The 22,925-nt window shown below is 53.6% G+C and overlaps 1 protein-coding gene across 9 annotated transcripts in view; it reads right to left on the bottom strand.

Annotated features, from left to right (window-relative positions):
• Window positions 1-22,925, bottom strand: part of LOC129127391 (ankyrin repeat and fibronectin type-III domain-containing protein 1-like) — a 237,778-nt gene that overhangs the window by 46,521 nt on the left and 168,332 nt on the right. For 2 of the 9 annotated variants that reach the window (XM_077186714.1, XM_077186715.1), the window contains exon 1: window positions 197-519. The exons of the other annotated variants lie outside the window; for them this stretch is intronic. The gene's annotated coding sequence lies outside the window, so the exon portion shown is untranslated. Of the gene's footprint in view, window positions 1-196; window positions 520-22,925 lie in introns of those variants that run through there. 9 annotated transcript variants of the gene reach the window in all.

The following is a 22,925-nucleotide window of genomic DNA, read 5'->3' as shown; positions in this document are numbered from 1 at the left end:
TCAGCGCTGGCTGCGCACAGCGCTCCGGCGATCCCCGCTCCCGGTGGCACGCTTCCCACTGACCACGGTCCCGGGCACGAGAGTGTCTCCAAAGCAGCAGCCAGGGCCAGGAGCCAGTGAGCCATGCCCAGCTGTGCCCTGTAGGGACAGGGACAGCGACAGATGCCCGCGAGCCGCGCAAGCGATGCTCACTCACCTGCACAGCCTCTGCTCCCTTTGCTCTTGGTGCTTGGCTCACCCACTGCCAGAGCAGCAGCTCATCCCAGGGTGTCTTTTCAGGAGAGTCCCTGTCCCCTCTGTGCACACTCCCATCCTGAGCGGGGTCCCTGCTCCCATCTGCGTTGCCTGACCTCCTCAGCTGCCACCTCCGCTTCCCTCACCCATCACCTCAGGTTTCTCATTTGCTCTGTGCTTGGCTCTTTTTTTCTTTTATTTTTTTTTCCTCCCAATCTTGTTTCTATAGAAACGAGATTAGCAGAGGGGGAAATAAAACAGCCCCATGTGACTCAGATTCCGACACTGAAGAATCTCCTGGTTGTGCTTGCCGTGGCTTTACATAACCAGGAGCCTGTGCAGGCTCAGATGGGGGTACTGGGCTGGGACAAGGGACACAGGGCCCAGCCAAGGAGAACCAGGCTCAGGTGAGTGGGATCAGGTTCAGGTGAGGAGTACCAGGCTCACTTGTGGAGGAACTACCAGGCAGAAGGCAGCGATGCCTCACCTCCACTTGCTTTGGGTTTGCTGTGACACCCCTGATGCAATGACATGTCACCAAACCCTGCATGGCCCTGCCTCACTACCTGTTCCCATTGAGAAGGGCAGAAAGCAGAAGCAAGAATGGTGAAAACTACTCTGAGTCTCACCAAACCCCCAGGTTTTGGTCCCCAGGTGAGCTTTGGAGGAGGAAGCCCCAAGACCCCCTATGCTGCCAGGCTGTTCTGCCCCTGCCCTCAGCAGGAGGGAAAGTGCTTTGGGCCACTGGTCTCCAACCTTCAGGGACTCATGGGTGACCATGCAGGCAGTCTGGTGAGCTGCAGACAGCCACATATTCCACTCTGCTGACATTCCTCCTCCTCAATCTCCCAAATCTGTGAGCAGTGCCCATGACTGGGGCACACAAACCATGGACTGAGCTCTTCCATCACTGTTTTGGGGACCGACAGAGGACGCTGCCCACAGGGACTTCCCAAGCCCAAACCTTAGCTCCAGGTGAGCTGGGAAGTGCTGAGGATCCTGCCTGAGGATCCCCATGTGTTTCCTTAGCTTGGGGACAGATGATGATTGCACATGCTGCCTGCCAGGGTCACCCACCCAGAGCTTCTGCTGATGAACTCCTTTGTCTGTATGGCACACTGCACTTCTGCTGCACCTCTGGAGGCTCAATCCCCACTCAGCCCCCACTCCTCAAGTACTGCCCAGGACTGAAAAAGAGGCAGCATACCCTTTTACTTGGGTACTTTTTATAGCGATAGGACAAGGAGAAACAATTTTAAAGTAAAAGAGGGGAGATTTAGATTAGATGTTTGGAAGAAATTATTTGCTTATAGTGTGGTGAGACCCTGACACAGGGTGCCCAGAGAAGCTGTGGCTGCCCCTGGATCCCTGGAAGTGTCCAAAGCCAGGTTGGACAGGGCTTGGAGCAATCTGGGATAATGGGAGGTGTCCCTGCCCACAGTAGAAGAGTGGAACAAGATTATCATGAAGGCCCCTTCCAACCCAAACCATTCCATGATTTCTAGGATTCTATGAAATGGGAGTCTAAGATGATGTCTTGCCAGAACACAGCAGTGAGGTGCCTTCCCCATGGAACAGCATGGAGCTCAGCTGGGCTAGCAAAGCAGCCGAACATCTCTGGAGGTTTGGCTCCTACCCAAAGGATGGAGCATTGGCTTATCCAGTTCCTCCAAGTCCCTGGTTTTCCTCTGGGATTTCAGTGTCCCACTTCTCAGGCTGACTCAGCCATGATTAGCTGGTGAGCTCTGCTGCTGTGACAGCCCCAGGCCTGCCTGCAGGATATGACATTAGGAAACCTCTCCCCCCCTAGGGCACACTGGTGTTCAAGGGGGTCTCAGTTCCCTCCCTGACAAGCTCAGGACAGATCAGACAGAATGTCAGAGCAACTGTGGGCAGCCATACTGAGAGCAAGTGATGAATTCGGGCATATCCACTCAACCAAACTTCTCCATGAGCTGTCCCAGAGGGCTGGTGATGTGATGAGCAGGTTGGGTGGTGTTGCAGAGAAGGAAGCAAAGGCTCATGCAGTGCTGAGGGGATGAGCTCTGTGAGGGCCTGGCTCACCCACCTGCTGAGGACACAGCTGCACACCCAAAGCACCCTGTCTGGTGGGACAGAGCTGGGGATGCCTGTTCTGACCCAGCAAGGAGTGTGCTCAAGGGCAGCACAGCTGGGCAGCAGCCCAAGCCAGGGAGAGGGACCCCAGGGATGCTGCAGATGGGGAAACAGTCACAGGACTTGCATGAGAGGGTAAGGAAAGAATGTAGAGGGCTTCAAAAGGGAACCAGGAGAGATGTCTGACAGCCCTGGGATATGAGGCTGCAGCTCTAGACAAGTTGATCCTGAGACCCCGAACCATTCCTCCCCCTACCACAGCTCACCTCAACATGAGCCACTGTTCTGATTACCCTAAAACAATAAAGAAAAGATGGGTCAGAGTGCAACCCCCTGAAAACCACAGCCCAGAGCAGTCCCTTTCATTGGCCCAACACAGCCATGGTCACCAGGGAGTTGGGGAAGGGATTTTATAACAACAAAAGTCTCAGTGGTCACTGACATTTGCCAGATATTGGGAGTCATAATCAGTGCTTAAAGCCTGTCAGTGAGCACTGCTGTGCCAAGCCTGACTCTTCACAAGCCAAGCAGATGCAGGCAACAGGACTGATGCTGGGCTGGATTCCCTAGAAAGGACCAAGATGGGCTCTGCAGGTCCTGGCTCTGCAGCCAGAAGCTGGGCAGAGCAGATGGCATCCTCTATTTAAAGTATGATAACAGGGTCACAGAAATGTCTGCCAGCAAAAGGACTTGGATACCTTGATCTAATTATAGCTGGCATTATCAGGCTGCATTACAATTAGCAAGTCAGTGGCCAGTCTCTATTTCTGGTCTGCAACACGAGTGTTCCAAGGAAGAAGGAGAAGGGAAGCAGGGGGAGCAGGACGGAGATACCTCACAGTGTGTTTAAATAAGCAGCACAGCTGCTTCCGAGCGCTGTAGACAGGAAAGTTTTATTTGGAGGGGCTTTATATGGGAAGCCAAGGAGAGAAACACAACCCATCCCTTCAGCACAGCCTCCATCAGCCACCTGTGAGCAGCTCCTGCCCCCACACCCGCTCCTTCCCCTGATGGTGAGGGCTGTCCTCACCCTCCAGGGGAGCTCGGGGTCCCACCAGACCTGTGGGGTCCTGTGCCTCAGAGCAAACCCTGGCCCAGCTTTTCATGGAATTCTTAACGTAGGAAAAGTCCTCCCAGATCCAATCTGACCATTCCCCCAGAACTGCCAAGGCAACCACTGAGACGTGTCCCCAGGTGACACATCCACGCAACTTGTAAATCCTTCTGGGGATGGTGATTCCACTCCTGCCCTGGGGCAGCCTCTTCCAATGCCTGAGCACCCTTCCAATGCCTAAGCACCCTTCCATTTCTTCCAGCAAAGAAATTTTCCTTAACATCCAAACTTTTCTAAACTATTTAGAAGCCAAATTGAAGCAGCATCCAGGAGGGAGCCCAACCACACATCCTATTTGAACCCCAAAGCCTATTCCCACCGGCCCTGTTCAGTGTTCAGCACCAGACCAGTCACTTAAGGACGGCTGACAGCAGCCAGAATCCCTGGAAGTGGCTGGCATTTTTAGAACATCTTTTTGTTTTCTTTGAAAGCCAGAGTTTTTTTTTTAACTAAGAGCATTTGATGCAAAGTATATGATGCTAATCCCAGCAGAAGGAACCATCTGATGAGTCCCAAATTAAAATGTTCCTTTGTTTTGGCATTCAAACATTGCATTTTAATACTAATGCACAATCAGAATGGAAGGTAAATTTGCATGTCCTTCTCCTAAAAATTGTCTCTCAAAACAATAATTTTACTCATTTGCATTTTGACAATAACAACTGTCCCCTCTCTGACCAACATCTGTGCTGTGACAGAGATGCTGGGCACATGTGCCACAGCCTGGTGAGTCATCCTGCACCCCAGCATGCCTGTGCCACTGGGGAGACTGGACCTGCATCAGTATCATCTCCCCCCTGGGCAGACCCTTCCAGCTGGAAATCCACCCCCACAGGAACCATCCCAAAGGTGGGCACAGCAAGGAGACAGCAGGATGTGCTGCTGAGAGCCCAGGAGCAGGGATGTGGTTTGAAAAGGGGCTATAGGATCTTGCAAGAGGGGGATCCTGGAGACAATGTAAGACGATCAAGAAGTTTCCTCTCTCTCCAGATTCTAAACAATATTTAGGCTGGGATCTGCACACCTGTGCCATTGTCACATTAAGATCCTGTTGTTGCCATTTGGTGTTGTAAAACAGCTGGAAAGAAGAGAAGGGTTTGGGGGTGCTGCTGGCTGAGAGCTGGACCTGCCCCGGCCGTGTGCACTCAGAACCCCCCTGGGCTGGGCAGCAGGGAGGGGGGGATGCTGCCCCCTCAAGTGAGACCCCACCTGCAGAGCTGCCCCAGCCTGGAGCTGCTGCAGTGAATCCAGAGGAGGTCATGGAGATGCTCCAAGGGCTGGAGCCCCCCTGCTCTGAGCCAGGCTGGCAGAGCTGGGAGTGTTCAGCCCCAAGAAAAGACGGCTCCAGGGAGGGCTCAGAGCCCCTTGCAGGGCCTGAAGGGGCTCCAGGAGAGCTGGAGAGGGACTGGGGACAAGGCATGGAGGGACAGGACACAGGGAATGGCTTCCCACTGCCAGAGGGCAGGGATGGATGGGATATTGGACAGAAATTGTTCCCTGGGAGGGTGGGCAGGCCCTGGCACAGGGTGCCCAGAGCAGCTGGGGCTGCCCCTGGATCCCTGGCAGTGCCCAAGGCCAGGCTGGGCAGGGCTTGGAGCAGCCTGGGACAGTGGGAGGTGTCCCTGCCATGGCAGGGGTGGCACTGGATGGGCTTTAAGGTCCTTTTCAATGCAAACCATTGCATGATCCTATGATTGTATGTAACAAAGATCTTCTTCTGACTCCCAACCATGAACCAGATCACTGACAGGGACCATTTCATGACTGGCACATACCAGTGTGCTTCACTCTCAAAATTAACAGTCTACTTTAAACCCAAAAATCCATCCATATACAGACAACAAATAAATAAAACCTACAAAATAACATGGTCAAAAATTCCTTTCCTTGGGCAAAATTCCCATCACTTTGCTTGTTTTTAAGAATTCTATCATTTCCCTCTGAGATTGTTTTTAATGAAGATATTTATCACTCCTTCCTGAGCAGCAGGACGGAGCACTTGGGCTCTTCCAAGCAGGCTGTGTGAGCATGATGGATTGTCCATGTGCCAAGTCAGAGGAACGTGCAGACTTGCTCCTGTCTTGCCAGGAGCCAGGTTTACAGAATTCCCCTACTACCAATTACAGCTTTTATCCTAATTAAAAAGATAGCAGGGAAAACAAAGAAAAGGACAAAAACCAACGAATGTTTTTGTTCATGTTCTCTCAGCAAGGATGGGTGAGGAGGTTCCTGAAGGGTTCATTCCTCCTGGGACCTTCCCCTCTCTCCATTCCTGCCAGCTGAGCCCACACATGGAGAGGCAGCACCACGCCGTGCTGGCAGCACCACCGTGCTGAGCCGAGCCGAGCCGAGCCGAGCCGTGCCGTGCCCGGCCCCGCCGTGCCGTGCTGAGACGTGCCGAGCCGTGCCGAGCCGAGCCGAGCCGAGCCGTGCCCAGCCGAGCCGAGCCGAGCCGAGCCGTGCCGAGCCGAGCTGAGCCGAGCCGAGCCGTGCCCAGCCCGTGCCTGCAGCCTGCCCTCCCTGCGCGGGGACAGAGCCGGGGGCTGTGCCATTGTTTAGTCTGTGTGCAGCCCCGGCGCTGGAGCCGCCTCTTGTTTTCCATGGCCGCGCGTCCCACGGCGCTCAGGAATGGAAAACTCGTTGTTATTGTGGGCTGCCGGGAGCCGGGAGCCGGGCCCGGCCGGGAGCGGCAGCGGGGATGTGGTGAGGGCCAGCCGGCCGCAGCCCCCATGGATCAGCTCCCGGCTGTCGCCCCCGGACCGCACCGCCCGCACCAGCGGCACCGGCGGAGACAGGAGCTGGCTGTGCCGGGAACACCGTGCTCGTGGGCCCAAGGGTGCCTGCAGGGGCTGCAGGGAGAGTGAAGCATGGAACAAGGGTGACAGAGAACAAGCCCAGACCCCAGAGGCACCAGACAGCTGCTCATAAATGAACCCCTCAGCATCCTACTGGCCTCAGTGCTCAGGAACGGTACAAAGCAGGGCCAGGACATGTCCCTTTGGGTGTTGGAGCACTGGAACGGGCTGCCCAGAGGGGCTGGGGAGTCTCCTTCCCCAAATATGTTAAAAAACACACCTGGGCACGATCCCGTGTAACCTGCTGTAGGTGACACTGTGCTTTAGCAGGGATTGGACAAAATGATCTCCAGAGATGCCTTCCAACTCCAACCACTCCCCAGTCCCACAGCACATACAGCCTGACCCATGGCTCTGCTGCCTCTGCACATCTGGGTAGTTGGAGATTCTGGTGACCCCCAAGGGCACCCAATACCTCTCTGTTTCATTCACAAAGTTCCTCAAACTGGTAAAGACCTATCAAAGAAGTTAAGACCTATTAAATCCCAACCTATGGAGCATCCTGGGCAACCAAAGGGAAAAAGGAGAATGGCAAAATACCACAAATCTGATTATGAGATGTAACACTGGTGCTCACCAGCACCAAACAGGAAAAACTCACTGAAGTACTTTAATGGTCAGAAGAAGGCGACCATAAAATGCCACTGTGTTACCACAGCCCTATTCTGTCCTCTGTGGTTCTTCTCCTGCAGAGAGTAAGTGATTATTAGGGACAGCTGGGCCCACACCACAGAGCCCACTCCATTGCCAGCACCTCCTGGTCCCAGGATGGGCTGCAGGAAGATGAAGAGCTGTGGGGGCACCTGTGGAACTTGTGCCCTAGCCCCTGGGTGGATCTGGCTGGGGGTGCAGACCCTCCAGGCCGCAGTTCCAATCACATCTGTCCATGCTAAACAAAAACATCCCTCTCTGGCTTTCCCTCAGGATTTGTGAGCATGTCAGAATTAAACCCCAGTCTCCTGGGCTCATTACACTAGTGCAGGAACCTGCATCTTTTTCTCTTCTCTGTGTCCCAGTTCTTCCCAGTTCAGTGAAAATCCCTTCCCACCTTGCCCAAGGCACTTCAATACTCATGGGGATGCAGGAAGCTGCTTAGCAGCCCTTGAAATAATGGGGACCAGGAGAATGGGAAACACATCTCTACAGGCAAACCATGGCTTCTTCAAACTTCCTCCCAGTCCAAAACTTCCCTTGAAAAGGCACGACAGGGAGCTACAAAGGTCCCTCTTGCAAGAAGGGAAAAAATGCAGGAGAGAAAAGCCCTTGGCGTGCCTCCCGCGCAGCCGGCTCCGGCCCCCGCGGCTGCCATGGAGGTTTGAGGGACTTGAAGGGATTTGCGATGCAATAAAAACATTCCTGCTTGCAAAGCATGAAACCCCAAAAGTTTATGGGAAACCACTGTCTTCGGGATGTCTGCATATCTTCAGGCATCCTGGGAGCTGTAGTTCAAAGAAACCAAGAAAAAGCAAGCAGCCGATAATGATGGTTTCTGGATGGAGGTTGTGTGACTATTGGCTCCCGCACGAAAGCCTGAATTTCTGGGATGCTGAGCCCATTTCTGCAGCCAAGTGAGAGGAGAGCTCCTCAGCGCCTGGGGCACGAGGGACTTCAGCCCCACAGCGAGGGAGAGTGAGAGGCACCCAGAGAAGGGCAACCCAAAACCCAGGTGCTGATGACTGGGAAGAGGAATGCGCTGCAGCAGAGGCCAAGAGGGACAGGCCAAAGCCATTTCCAGGGCTGGGAACCTGGCTGGAGCACAGCCTCACCTGTGAGCTAAGACCTCTGTGCCTCAGTTTCCTCATTAACTCTTATTATCCCCCTATTCCCAAGGGCTGCAAGGATTGGTCTTTGCTGTTTGAACACCCATGGAGAGCTGAAGTCCTCAGAAGGCAGTTGTTCACACTGCACCAACAGCATTAAATCACCTGCAGGCCCATTTCCCCATGAAGGGCAGCTGTGCCAGCCAGGCTGCTGAAAGGCACTTTATTCCAACAAGAGACACCCTGCATGCAAGAGTCACCTCCCAGAAGGAGAGCCAGCAGCATGGGATGTGACACCCTCAGGGTGAGGCACTGCCCATCAGCAGAACTGCCACACCTGAAATGCCCTGGGGTGCAGGGGCAGTGGTGGGGGGACAGAGATGTGAGAGGCTGTGCATCATCCTGGACTGAGCATGGAGTGATGCAGGAGACACTTTCATTTCCAACCAAGGAATCCTGCAGCAAAGACCACAACCTGGGTGAAGCCAGGACTGGAGACATGAGTCAGGCAGGTGACCTTCTCACAACCTGCTTTGTATCGTGGGCTTGGGCTTCACAGGCCAGAGCACGAGACTGCCCCGTGGCTGTGCAAGGCCCTTTGTGAGAGGGGACAACACCTGCCCACCAGGGCACTACCACACAAACCACAGGGACAAACTCACAGCATCAGCCCTGGCACCAGCTGACACACCCAACCCCAGCATGGTGTGCTCTGCTGGCTGCTGTCAGCCTGAAGGCCTCAGAAGGGCTTTCTGACACTTGGAAAGCAAAGATAAACCACAGGAGAGTTTGTCCTTCAGACCCGTAGCCCTGAAGAACAAAGAAGAGGTGGAGCATTCACACAGGCAATAGCAGCACGGATGCTATTCCATGGATGTTCTCCAGCTGCAGCATCATCCTGCTCCAGAGCAGAGTATCTTGCACATTGTTGCCAAAACCCCACATTGGTGCTCACCAGACACGGCCCATGGGATGGGAACACCACACAAGGCACGTCCCCAGGACACAGCACTCTTCTCACCTCACTGTCACTCCATCCAGGCTGTCACAGAGCTGGGCCTTCAACTCCTCAGCACCACTCTGGTGTGACGAGGCAGCAGGTCCACACGACACTGCAGCCCAGAGCTGAGTTTCTGGAGGTTATGCAGACAGACACCTTGGCTTTGCAAAGCTGAGCCCTCTGCTCTGGAGAAGAGTGGCTAGAATGTTTCTGGGCCAGCTATGCCTTCACAGGCAGTGGAAAGGGCACCCTGAAATGGTCAAGGCCAGGGCAAGGTAAGCTGAAGACCTACCAAGGTTTAGGACATCATGCTGGTGCCTCTTGCTTCCTTTTCCTGGACTGCCAAACTCACACAGCAATCCTGATTTCTCCTGAAACTAAATCCAGTCTGATGGAAACCACGCAGTGGACACAGCCAGCTCCCTGCTTTGAGGCTCCCAAACTCCAGGAGATACCCAGAGGCCATGGTGTGAATGCCAGCACCTGCTCCACCTCTCCCAAGGCAGGAGTTCTGCACTGGTTGTCCCTGCTCACTTCAAACCTCAGTTTGGAGCCCTTGTTCTGTACCTCAGAGCTGGTAAAACCCAGCTGAGGAAGATGGTGGGACCTTCAGCAGCAGAGCAGATGCTCAGAAACCAGGACTACCTCCCAGACAAGCCCAGCCAAAGCACGGCATGTGCCTCTTGCACTGCAGGTCTTCTCCTGCACTGCCTGACCCTGACAGAGCCTTTTCATGGCACCACAAGCCTCAGGAATGGACATCTTCAAAGCAGAACCTCAGGGAGTGAAGAGAGGAGCAGGAAGCTCCTGGTGTTACGGGCCACTGCAGAAAGGAAAAGCAACCATCTGGGTTCCGAGCACCTCTCAGCAGCTGGAGGAACACACAGGCACTGCTGTGGTTTGGACAGGTTGGTTCAATGCCCCCCAACAGGTAACCTGGGCCTTCTGCAGTCATTTCCCTTTGAATTAACGCCGCTCTTCAGATGTGACTGACAATGCTGACGTCTGGCTATTATACCAGGAGTCGTTCCCAAAGTTCCCTGTACCTTTTTCCAAAAGAGCCAAAGCAGCAAAGGTTTATTAACCAGGGAGACAGAGAGCACAGGGAAGGAACGTGCTGTTCTTTGACAGGAACTGTGCTAATGAACGTTATAAAATTAAAGATCAGGAAAACCTCAATGACAACTTCAGCCCTAGAAAAGCTGCCATTCAACCCCAAGGAAAACAGCCAAGAATGAAGAAAGTTCACTGTGGATTCTGGGTCCACATTCCAGAACTTTCTCCTCCAGCACCAGGTTATTCCATTAAAGCAGAGTCTGGCTTTAGGCTCATCACAGAGGACCTCTGCTAATTCTGGGTATGATTTCAGCCAGCCACCACCCTATCCTGATGGAAAGCAGTTAGGTGATAGCTGAACCAGGACTTTGCAAGCCACCAAGAACACCATGCAGACACAGATCCCTGTCCTTTCTTTCAGCACATTCCTTGGGGATGAGTGGCCCTGGTGTCCTCTCTCCTCACACCCCCTTGGAGCTGGTTAATCCACAGAGAAGAAGAGGAGCTGCCACACCAGGATGTTTGTGGCCTTGCAAGTGGCTTTCAGGTTTGCTTGAATGGTTTGCTTGGAAACTTAAGTGGTTTTCAGGCTTCACCTCCTTGGCCACTGCAGGGACTGCTTTAACAGGAGCAAGTCCAATGAAACCCTTCAGCATGTGCTCATCTCCCAGGTAAGAGCAGCCTGTGGAGATCAGTGCTCCAGAAAAACACTTTCCTGGATGTCATGGAGATGCCACCACCAAAGCCCTACCTGAGCAAGGCCTCCCAGGGCTGCCTCTCCCCAGGAAAAACAGCAAACCTATTTTGAGTATCAACCTATACTTTAGGCATTTCAAAACAAGCACAACTCACTCTGCTCTACAAAATAACAAAAATCTTGGAAAAAACAGAGCACAAATTGTGCGTTCACACAGGCCCCACCAAGCGTCAACCCAGGGTGAGCAGAAGCAGCTGAGTCCAAAGAGAGTCACATTTTCGAGGGAACATGATTGCAGCCCTGGAGCTGGTGCTGATAGGTGAGCTCCGGGCTCCTGGCTGTGCTGGGCTCAGTGGGAGACAGGGCTGGAGCCCCGTGGGATGGAAGCTCTAAATCAGGAATGCAAACATTGCCCCCCTGCTCAGCAGAAGGCTACACTCAAAGTGAGCCCTTGTCTGGGACAGCCAGCAGGCGAAGCAGGGCGCTAACAACAGCTCTGCCAGAGTCCAAAATATACCCGCAACTTGTTTGGAATTACTTTGTGCTTTAAAATATGCTGAAAAATTTCCATCCAGCCTGGCTGTGGAGCTGCAGGAGGAGCCTGGGGTTTGTTTCCACATACAGTGATGCTGATCTGAATTCCTCCCCATGGGTAGTGAAAAGAGAGAACTCTCGGGGAGGGCAGTGCTGAGAGGAGACAGGGACAAGGAGCCACCCAGGGTGCCCTGGCAGTGATTTTGGGTGGGGACAGCACAGCAGTGGCTGTATGGGGGAGTGAAGCACCCCATGGACACGTCAAGCTGAGCTAAAGCAGAGAGGGGGATCTGCTCCCTGAGAGGGCAGCACAGCCCCCGCCGGCGCTGGAACCTCACGCTTGTGGCTCAAGTCAAGGCAGATCCATTACAAACAAACCTGTGGGAGGGAGAGGCAAAGAAAGAATCCCTCGAGGAATCTGCAAGGCACTGGAGGAGCTAAAAATAACCACCACCAACAAATCAATCTAGAAACAGAAAGCTAAAATCCCTTATAGTAGAGGGTTGCCAGGTGGAGGAGGGAGGTGCCTGGCATCCTGTGCCCTGGCTCTGCCCACCAAGGATCCTGCAGGGAGTGGGGGCACAGGAATGTGGCACTGAGGGGGCATTGCTGCCTCTGCCTCCAACACACACCAGCTCCCATATAGGGAAATGTGGCATTGTTTCCCTGTTGTTTCTTACCTTTGTGGTTTCAGATTGTCTCTCAAGATGGGCCAGCTGACTCCAAGGAACCAAGGTACTTCAGCCAAACTGCCCAATCCCTCCTCCACTCCATTCCAAGCTCCAGAAATGGAGCCAAATCTTGTGTCCTTTCCAGTTCTGGTCACCATCTTTCCCACATCCCTCTGGTAAGATCAGTCTGATCTTAGGACTCATCTCTGTATTTATCAGTGCTCGGGTCTGACATTTCCCCCCACCCCAGACCCCTCCAAGAATGAATATCCCAATCCAGGCCTTCCGCCCCTGAACATGTGCTATCACAGACAGAAACCTCAGAATGCAGGTCACCACCATCTCACAACTGTAAAGTAACAGAAACACTCTTGGAAAGTGCATAAAGGGCTCTGGATGGCAACTCAATTGCAATGTGAAATTCAAATGTGAACTCTAGGAGTTCACAGAAGAATCTGTGAAGTCCTAAAGAAGAATCTGTCCTGGATGTGTTAAGTCAGCAGGGTGGAGGAGCCCTGGCTTTTGTTCGCCAGGCACACAAGAGAATTCCCAGCTTGCTGGAAGGTCCCAGCACACAGGCAGAGAGCTGCTCCTGTCCTCCACATCCCCAAGGCCAGCAGGGAAGAATGCATCCCAGGGGCATTGGGAGAGCCCCCCATGCTCGTGCCATCCCCACCCCCAGGCTGCCATCTACACACCATGACATGTCCAGAGCCAAGCAGAGCTGTGCCATGGGGGCTGCACCCATCCCTGTCTGTGCCCACCCCAGCCCTGGCACAGCCCCCCTGGATCAGAAGGGCAGAACTGGAGGGACATGAGGCAAGGACAGGCCACCCAGGAGCAGGGACAGGAGGTAATTCGATGTGTTGCCCATGCCTCCCCCAGCACGGCTCAGCTCGGGTAACGAGCGCTGCAGGAAAGGGGACGCTGCTCTCCTGACACGATACACGCTGCTAATCCCACGGCTTTATCTGTCACTTTATCTGTCACTTTATCTGTCACTTCCGCGCCGGCTGCGGGACCCAGCCCCATCCTGCCTGGCTCCCGGGGCGCTCCCTGCCTGCCTCCCCCATCCCTGCTCCTCGCTCCCTCCTTTGCCTTAAAACCTCCAGGAGGGGAAAAGGGTGTTGACAGGGTGTTTGTTAAATCAGATGAGCTGGGAATGAGTGGGAGACTCACCAGGCAGTGCTCCCAGCTCTCCTGCCACAAGGTCCTTCCCTGGGCTGGGAGGGGAGAACTGGACCGGAGCAGGGCTGGGGACTCGCCCGTGGGGTCGATGCTGACACAGGGCACCCCTGCAGCAGGTTTAGCACTGGGCAAGGAACTGTGGAAACACAGGAGCAAAATTCCCAGTGGCCACCAGCCCCTCCTGGGTGCTTCCCTGTCCCGCTGCTCCCTGCAGGGACCCCCACATCCCTCACATCCCCAGCCTCCAGGGACCAGCAGCTGGCCCTGACATTCCCACCCAGCACCTCCTCTCTGGCTGTGCAGCAAGGGCCCTGGGCACGCCTGGAGGGATCTACCCAGGGACACAGACCCCAGCCCGGGGGTCCCCGTGGCAGCACCCACCGGGGCCAGGGCCAGCTCCCTGCCCAGGAGCCCCAGAGCAGATAACTGCACTGTGCAAGTGCTGGGGCATGCAGCTCGGCAATAGCCCAGCTCTCCAGCTCAGGAATGTCCAAATAAATACAGAAATACATAAAAAGGCCATAAATAAGGTTGCCTGAGATGACTGTTTGTCTCCCGCCTGGCCAGGACCCCTGCTCCCCCGCTGCTGTTTGCCTTGGCAGATGACAGCTGGGTAATTTGTTTCCATTGCAATGAAGTCCCAATTAACTGGAATAAACTTTTTACACTAAGTGTGTTTGTTTAACAAACTGGCTCTTTCAGAGCCTCACCGAGACCTGATTGATGCATTTGAGGGGAGTGGAAACATGCTGGGTGCTTGGACATTAAAGCTGCAGTGTCTGAGCAGGCTGGGGCTGAAAGGGCTCTCTCTGTGTTTGGGAAATCAAAACTGACACCTCTGATGTCTGGACTGGGATAGGGATTTCAGCGTGGCCTTTGTGTACAAATATTGACAGTTTCTCATTTGCTGGGGCTGACAGCCCCTCCCGTGTCCCCGTGGGGCTGGGCATTGCCCCACTCTGCTGGGAGAAGGTGGGATCCACCACTGCTGGGATGCACGTGGTCCCTCCTGGGGACAGCACTGGGGGCTCCAGCCAGCCATCAAAATCCCGAAGAAAGGTGGGATTGACTCCACAGGGCACTCTCAATGAGGCAGAGCCAATGTCTGCAGAAGCAGCCACGCTACTCCTCCCAGCATCAGCTCCATGGCTCATGGAGCCATTGATTCACAGCAGCAAAGCCAAGATGGTGAGAGACCAGTCTGAGATGGCTGGAAACTGCTTGGGAGTCTGAGTCTGCTTTCTGGTTCACTCCAGAGTTTTCAGCAACACCTTCCAGAGCTGAGGCGAGGTGAGAGAACAGAGAAACATGATAAAAGCCCAGAAGCAGAGTCCTCAGAACCATTCAGCTGGGATGGAAATGGCAAAGCCAAGTGGACAAACTGCACAACAGGGGTCTGGCACAACTGGGGGCCAAGGCAGGCAGTGAAGATGCTGTGCAGGCAGAGGGACTGCCTGGACACATCTGGAGGCTGCAGCTCTGGTGCTGTGCCTCCTTTGGGAGCATGGCTGCTGGGAGCACCCTCAGGACAGCAAAACCAAGCCCCACATCTGCCAGGAGGTGGCCTAGGATGGAGAGGGACAACAGAGGAACACCGTGGGGAAAAGATGGCCCAACCAACCCTGGCAGGGGTGCCAGAGGCAGGCACCAAGCACCACTGCTGGCTCTGGTGGGATGTCCCAGGAGGAGGGAAAAGCCATGGCACAGCTCCATGGCAGAGCCCACACCAGGACCAGCCCCACGCTGGAGCTGTGTTCCAGCTGCCTGCTGAGACACTGCATGAATAATAAGCACTTCTGGAAAACAAAGCACTTCTGACATCCAAGGGGACAATGAGAACAGCTGAGCTTTCCCTCCCTGGGTGCTTTTTCCTTCCTACCTCAAACTGCAAAGGAAAATCTCCAACAGACCCTGCTTGAGAACTGTCAGCTCCAGAGGTGTTCTTGAAGCATTCACTGGGAAGGTTTTTCTATTTCAAATCTAAAAATGGGAATTTGCAGGTCCCAGAGCTCCTTTCTTCTGCGAGCAACACACGTATTTCCATTTGCTGTGGGGCAAGGTGGTCTGGGGGTTGAGCTGATCTCCCACAATCCATCAGTAAAATGCTCCAAAGTCTGCCTGAAGTCAGCCTGCCAGGACTGTCCACAGCTTGATTCAGTCAAGTCTTTAATTTAGGTGTAAATACAATTATTCATTGTTCCATGCCCTGGCACAGGGTGCTCAGAGCAGCTGTGGCTGCCCCTGGATCCCTGGCAGTGTCCAAGGCCAGGCTGGACAGAGCTCGGAGCAGTCTGGGACAGTGGGAGGTGTCCCTGCCATGGCAGGGGCTGGAACAAGAGGAGCTTTAAGGTCCCTTCCAACCCAAACCATTCTGGGATTCCATGATTCTTTAGTGATTCTTATCAGCTCATCCTACATTCAGGATGTATTGAAGCCACCAGAGGCAGCACCGATGGCAGAGCTCTGCACTGTCTGCCCAGGCTCCCTGTGCAGTCCATGGGGAGGTAAGAATTCATTTCCCCATAAATTAGAAGGAATGCTGGTCATGATGCCCTTTCACATGATGTCCTAAGCCTCAAGAGACAAATAAGGACCCTCACCCTTATCCCTTCCCACTGCACAGCCACACCACCCTAAATGCTGTGTCTGCCAATGCCAGAAAGCTGCAGGAAAGCTGAAATCCTTGGATCACCCTCCATGCACGCGGCTCTGTCAGGATGCAGGACAGACAGCGCCTTCCCTCCTGTCACACCCTTAGTGACACTTTTCCCTGAGCAGATCAGCACTGTTCCCATGGCCCCTGCAGGCTGCCCAGCACAGCCCAGTCCTGCCTGATGATCCCTCCCAGAGGAAGAGCTCCAGGACCCGGCTGATTGCTCACACAACCTGAGACTGCCCCTGGATCAATGGAAGTGCTCCAAGAATGGGGTTTGGAGATACCTGGGACAGTGGAAGGTGTCCCTGCCCATGGCAGAGGGGTAGAACTAGATGATCCTTAAGGTCCCTTCCAGCACAAACCCTTGTGTGATTCTCTAGTGCCACAGCCCAGCTGTCAATGTGGCCCTGCAGGTGGGAGCACAGAGAGAAAATACCACAATGGTATTTGAATAAAAACCCAGATTAATCTGAGGCTGTTCCAAGCAACTGTATCAGAGCCCTGCTCGTGCTGTGCTGAGAGACAAAGCTCTTGAGATGATGTGAGGCAGCAAGGTGGAGAAGGGAAAATGAGGAAAGGGCAATTTTCCCTCACGAGCAGAAACTGAAGGCACTCAACATTCCTGGAGCTGCTGAACGTGATGGCAGTGCCTGCGTGGGAGGGTGCCAAGGAGTGAAGAGGAGGGCACTGCACACTTACACTACACACCATTATATGCTTTTCTTTGGAATTACAGATCTTTTAGCAGTTGGTGCTTCAATAAACACATATTTACCTTCTCACCAAGGACTGGGGCGAGGCACAGCACATCATACCTAAGCCAGCTGCAGGAGCTCAGCCTTAAAGGCATGTTCCCAATGGATAAGAAATAATGTGTTAGCATACTGGGAGACTCTCAGAGCCAGCAGTAAAATCATGGGGAGGGTTTGGGTTCCATCTAGCTCCAACCTCCTGCCATAGAGTGCAGAATAGAGTGGTCAATACGAATGAAATATTACAATATATAGGAAAATTATTAGGGAAACTAAAGAAAGGGAAAATGTGTGGTTGGACATGGAAAATCTGCTATTGAGGGCCAAACAAAGGCTAGCAATAGGTCTGGTTTTAAGGATCACTGGGGCTACTTTAAAGTAGAGTCTGTAGGACTGCTCAAATTATGCAGAAAAGGAAAACATAGTCCATATTTATTCAGTGTTTGGGAAAAAAATGTGAGTAAACTGATTCCTAGGAGAGATGAAGCTCTCCTGAATCATTAGCATCCATGTGTATCAAATGTGGCTGAATAGCACCAAGCAGCCAGCACAGCCAACACATACCCAAAAGCTGGAGAGAGGTTTTTGGTCTCTGCTGCTTGTTTTGAGTCAAGTTCAGGTTACCACATCCAGATGGACATGGCTCCTTCCCCCCAACATTCCCACCCGGCAGTAAGGGTGACCTAGTTACCAACCAAACAGTCAGCCTGATATAGGACCCAGAAGGCAGGGCTCATCTGGAATTTAATTAAGAAATTATTAAAGGATGTAAGTTCTAATTAAAGTCAGTCGGTGTGTCTTGGTGGAAGAGATCTTGTCCAATGAGCCTGATGTCACTCTGTAATGAACCCTGGCTGGCAGGAAAGGCCCTGAGCCCCTCCTGGCTGCACAGGCAGAGCTCTCAGTGCTCCCTGACACTCTCAGTTCAGAAGATGGGGCTGTGCAGCCCTAATCAAGCATTTTAAATAGATTTAGAGGCGGCTGACAGGTCTCACACAGGAGGTGTCAATGGGGAATCGTTAGCCAGGCTCCACAGGGAACACACCAGTCAATATTTCCATTGATGATCACATGGAAATACAAAATCCTCTCTCAAAAAATTAGCAGGTGACAGGAAGATTGATGGAATGGTAAATATTGATGAGGAGAGAGGGAAATGCCTGCTAATGCTGAGCCCATTCAAACACTGTACATGGTAATGCAGCCCAGCCTGGGATAACACAGCTTCGGAGAGGGATTTCAGGCCCTATTTCTGAACAGGGACTGGATCCCAGACAAGAGGGAGCCTCCAGAAAGGGTCAGGGGTCACCACGGGTGAGCAGCCCAGCACAAGGCTCTAATGTGATGCTGTGGTGAAAAAAGCTGATGCAGTTCTTAGGGGAGAGCAGGAGAGCTGCACATACTGCACTGCTGGGACTGCCACTGCCACTCCTGCAATTAAGGTGTCCATGTTTAAAGGGGACATTAAAACAGCAGAGCCTGGAGGGATGAGTCACAAAATTGATCTGGTGGCTGGAGAAAACACCATGCTGTAAAAGATTTGAGCTATATTGAGTTTATTGATAAAAATCTGCCACCCATCAAAAAACAGAGTGGTGCCAACTGCTTTTATCAGTGAGAGGTGCCAGGAGGCAGGGACTGGGAAGTAGAGCCCAGCGAATTCTAGTGAGTTTTGGGTCAGGATTAGATACATCTCAGGGATGCTCAGAGAATTGGGTAACACTCAGAAGGCAACCAAAACCTCTGCAGGAGCTTGTGGGTAATTCATATCCCTGCAGCACATGGGAGGCCAAAGGAGTGATCTAATAGACCTAAATCCCACCCAAATGAGTCCCAGCAGACAGCTGGAGCTCCAGGGCTGACTCCTGCTATGCACAGGATAAAGGCTCAGGAGGGCTGTTTGGTGACTTTAAACTGACAGAAAGCAGGTTTGGAGTAAATGCTATGAAGGAATTGCCCCCTGTGAGGGTGGGCAGGCCCTGGCACAGGGTGCCCAGAGCAGCTGTGGCTGCCCCTGGATCCCTGGAAATGTTCAAGGCCAGGTTGGACAAGGCTTGGAGCAGCCTGGGACAGTGGAAGGTGTCCCTGCCCATGGCAGGGGGTGGGACTGGATGAGTTTTCAAGTTCCTTCCAACCCAAACCATTCTGGGATCCTACGAGATAGTCCTGGCCTTGGAGCCATGGGGAGCTGTGGGGGCACTGAACTCTTCAAAGTAGAAATTCTGAGCTACAAGTCCAGCTACCTTTGAGGAGTCCCCATCAAGTCTTGTGCTAGAAGCAAAGCATGAAGGAAAGGATCCCTGTGTCTTGGAGAAAGCCCAGCAGGGATTGCTGGCAGCAGCTCAGGAAACTCCTCTCCCCACTTGTCCCTTCTGCACCCGGCTGTCTTTGGGACCGATGGCTGCTGTGGGTGGCAGCAGCACCTCCCATGGCTAAAGCATCTCTGTGTTGACTCACTGCAGCAAACAGTTTGCTCTCTTGCTTAGGGGAGAAAGCAGGCTTGGTTATTTGTTAAAAATGCCCAGCTTCCTACGCTCAATTCCCTTTCCATGATTAATGCCAGGCGCTGCAGTCGTGGCAGGGCTGCAGCTGGTGCTTAGGTGGCTCCTGTGCCAGCCTGAGTGCTGAGCTGGCAGCATCATCCTCCCAGCAGCAGAGGGGAAGGCAGCCCCGGGCTCAGGGCAGCAGGGCAGGCAGGTGCCACCCTCATGTCCCCACCAGTGGCCCTTGGAGCCCCAGTGCCCACTCTGCTCCCTCGTTCTGGAAAAAGCAGCAAGGAGAGGGACCTCATGGTGAGCAAGGAGTCTTGTGCTGCCCAGAGGCTGTGCAGGGGGACAAGGGCTGAGCCCCAATCCCTGCTGGCATTTCAAAGGGACAGAATCCCCTCAGGGAAGTGCACAGGGCAGGGGAACACACGCCCTTCAGCTGAGACAACAGGAAGCAGCACAGAAAGACTTTGAGTCCTTGTGTGGCAGTGCTGGAGACAGGGAATCAGGCCCAGGCAGGTTTTTAAATGGAATGGAATTGAAATTACAGGGGGGACAAAATTCAACCCTGCTTTGGTGTAAAGAAAGGGGCTGGGGGATCAGGGAAAAAAGCCCTGCAAGTTTCTATGACAACTGCCACAGTAAGAGCCTACACTGCAACCTCACTTAACACATTAAAAGCTGCAGAGAAACAATGGAACCCTAAACTATTTTATACCAGGTGCAGGAGGGCCGTTCCCAGGGGAGAGCAGGCACAGGGCCTGGGGTTGGTCCAGTTCTCCCATGGCCTGTGCATCCAGTGCAGGCTGAAATGAGTTCAGCCAGCCCCAGAAACTCTTCCTCCTGTCCCCTGCTCTCCAGGGACCACTAAAACCAAATCCTTGTCCAAACCTTTCTTGGGCCAACATATTTAATTCTGGTTATCAAGGGTCCTGATGCCATCCAGGGTATCTGTGTCCTGAAAAGCCATGGATCCAGAATAGTTTGAGTTTGAAGGGACTTTAAAGCTCATCTCATTCCAAGCCCCTGCCATGGCAGGGACACCTTCCACTGTCCCAGGCTGCTCCAAGCCCTGCCCAGCCTGGCCTTGGGCACTGCCAGGGACCCAGGGGCAACCACAGCTGCTCTGGGCACCCTGTGCCAGGGCCTCAGCACCCTCACAGGGAAGAATTTCTCCCCAATACCAAATTTAAATCTCTTCTCTTTTACTTTAAAATCATTCCTCTTTGTCCTATCAGTCTCTGTCCATGCAAACAAGACACTCTCCCTCTCTTTAATAAACTCCTTTAACTACTGGAAGACTGAAATGAGGTGCCACTGAAGCCTTTTCTTCTCCAGGTGAACACCCTCAGCTCTCCCAGCCTGGCTCCAGAGCAGAGGGCCCAGCCCTGGAAGCATCTTTATGGCCTCCTCTGGGCCCATTCTGTGTGCAGAGCATCCCACCACGATCCTCCAGGCCCACAGGGCACAGGAGCCCAGGGCAGGCACTCTCTCCCAAGAAGCAACAAAAGGGAAATGAGTAAGAGCAGCGTTCATCCAGACTTCACCAGAGCCACAGTCCTCAGCAGGGCCTCCCATGCACACCATGCAGTGCTGCCCTCCCTCCCATGCACACAGTGCAGTGCTGCCCTCCCTCCCATGCACACCGTGCAGTGCTGCCCTCCCTCCCTCCCATGCACACAATGCAGTGCTGCCCTCCCTCCCATGCACACAGTGCAGTGCTGCCCTCCCTCCCTCCCATGCACACCATGCAGTGCTGCCCTCCCTCCCTCCCATGCACACCATGCAGTGCTGCCCTCCCTCCCATGCACACAGTGCAGTGCTGCCCTCCCTCCTATGCACACCATGCAGTGCTGCCCTCCCTCCCTCCCATGCACACAATGCAGTGCTGCCCTCCCTCCCATGCACACAGTGCAGTGCTGCCCTCCCTCCCTCCCATGCACACCATGCAGTGCTGCCCTCCCTCCCATGCACACCATGCAGTGCTGCCCTCCCTCCCTCCCATGCACACAATGCAGTGCTGCCCTGCCAGGCTGCAGTGGGCAGGGGACCAGAGCAGGACAGCCAGGCCTTTCACAGGGGGCCCTGCCCTCATCCCCGGGTACAAATTGGTACCAGACCAGCTCCCCAAGCAAACAGCAATGTTGGCTGGGCAGGGGGCCCAGAGGGCACAGTGCACAGCAGCAGGGTGATGGCTCCTCCATGCCTGAGCTCCTGTGGGATCCCTGCCAGCACTGCTCCTCCTCAGTGCTGTCCCAACTCCCTCCACAGCCCAGAGGAACAGCCTGGACCTGCCTGTTCTGAACTGGCAGGAGATCAGCTGAACTCCTGCACCCACTGCAAATGTCCAGAGCAACCCTCTGCCATGCCATGAGACACCCCTCAGTTCATTCCCACTTCTGCTAATCCCCAGCTCCCTGCTGCTTCCCACTGCTCATTCCTGCTTCTCCTAACTCCCTGCTCCCAGGCTGCTCAGGGTCAGCCCTGCCCTCCCTTCCCAGACTGGCATTTGTTAAATGACTACATTTCTTCAAAGTGCCTTTCCAGGATTCCCTTCCTTTCTCTGCATTCTGAAGTATTAAAGCCTCTCCACCTGCCTGAAGCTCAGACTGAATCCACTGGCCAAACTCCAGGGGGAATATTTTATAAGTTTGCTATACAGTTTCAATGGCTCAGCCCCACTGCCAGGATACCCCAAACCAGCACCAGAATCTTCTTTAAATAAGTTGTGTGTAAAACTCCTTGACTCTCCAGAGATCTGCCTTGGACAGGATTTGGGGTTGGAAGTGAGGACACCATGTTGATGATTCCCTTCTGGAGGGCTACCCTCCCCTTCAGCCTCCAACCTGCACCCACCCCACAGACCCCAGCATTTCTCTTTCACCCTCCACAGCTCTGCCATTCCACTGCTACCAGAGATGTTGGTGATGGTGTTTCATCCTTTCCTACAACCAAAGCTGGGAGCATTCTCCAAACTGTGCAGGTGGTTTTGGGACAGTTTCTTACATCACTGAGTATGCCCATGAGTATCCTTTATGGAGAGGTGGTCTTGGCATTGCTTCTCCTGCCCCACAGCTCCCTGGTGTCACTGGCACTATCTCTTTCTCCCCACTTCCCATCAGTGTCCTCCTCCCTCTGCTCAGCACTTGGAACCTGAGCTCCCAGCTGAACAACTCTCAGTCACCACAGAAGAAGTCAAACACTACCTATATGTGTGTGATTATCATCATTCCTACAGCAATAATGTCTGAGGGAAGGAGGCACTGAAATGAGAACCTGACTTGGGAACACATCACACTTATTATGATGGTCCTTAATGCTTCCAAAATGTAAATACTGATTTCTAAAGCCTTTAAACCACCAACATTTTATGAGATAATGATTCAGCAAGGAAACACTTTCATCTAAGTGCTGGCATGGCAAGATTGGAGTCTGGGAGATGAAATGTTCTGCTGTAAGGGCCAGGTGACAAAGAATTAGCTGTGGAGACAGCTCTGTGTAATGACTTTGAGACAAAACAAACAGGAGCTGCTGCTTTCTGGGAGGTGCTTTCAAAGGCTCCTCCCGTGTTTGCACATCTGAACCTGGAGGACAGAGGGTGGGGGCAGCCTTTAATCCCAGCTGGAGCCAGAGCCACGAGGTGCCTGCCTGAAAGGGCTGTGGGATCCTGTGGGATCCTGCTGTGGGATCCTGCTGTGGGATCCTGCTGCTGCAGGGCATGCTCTGATACAGCCGGTCTCTTCTGCACGGCCACCATGCCAGGGGACAGGAGGAGAGGATCAATGGAGAGCATTTTGTCATTCCAGC

The sequence above is a fragment of the Agelaius phoeniceus genome, chromosome 16 (genome assembly GCF_051311805.1).
Source record: "Agelaius phoeniceus isolate bAgePho1 chromosome 16, bAgePho1.hap1, whole genome shotgun sequence".
NCBI lineage: Eukaryota > Metazoa > Chordata > Aves > Passeriformes > Icteridae > Agelaius > Agelaius phoeniceus.
Note: the sequence above shows the minus strand (reverse complement) of the source record. Positions and strands in the feature narration are given on the sequence as shown.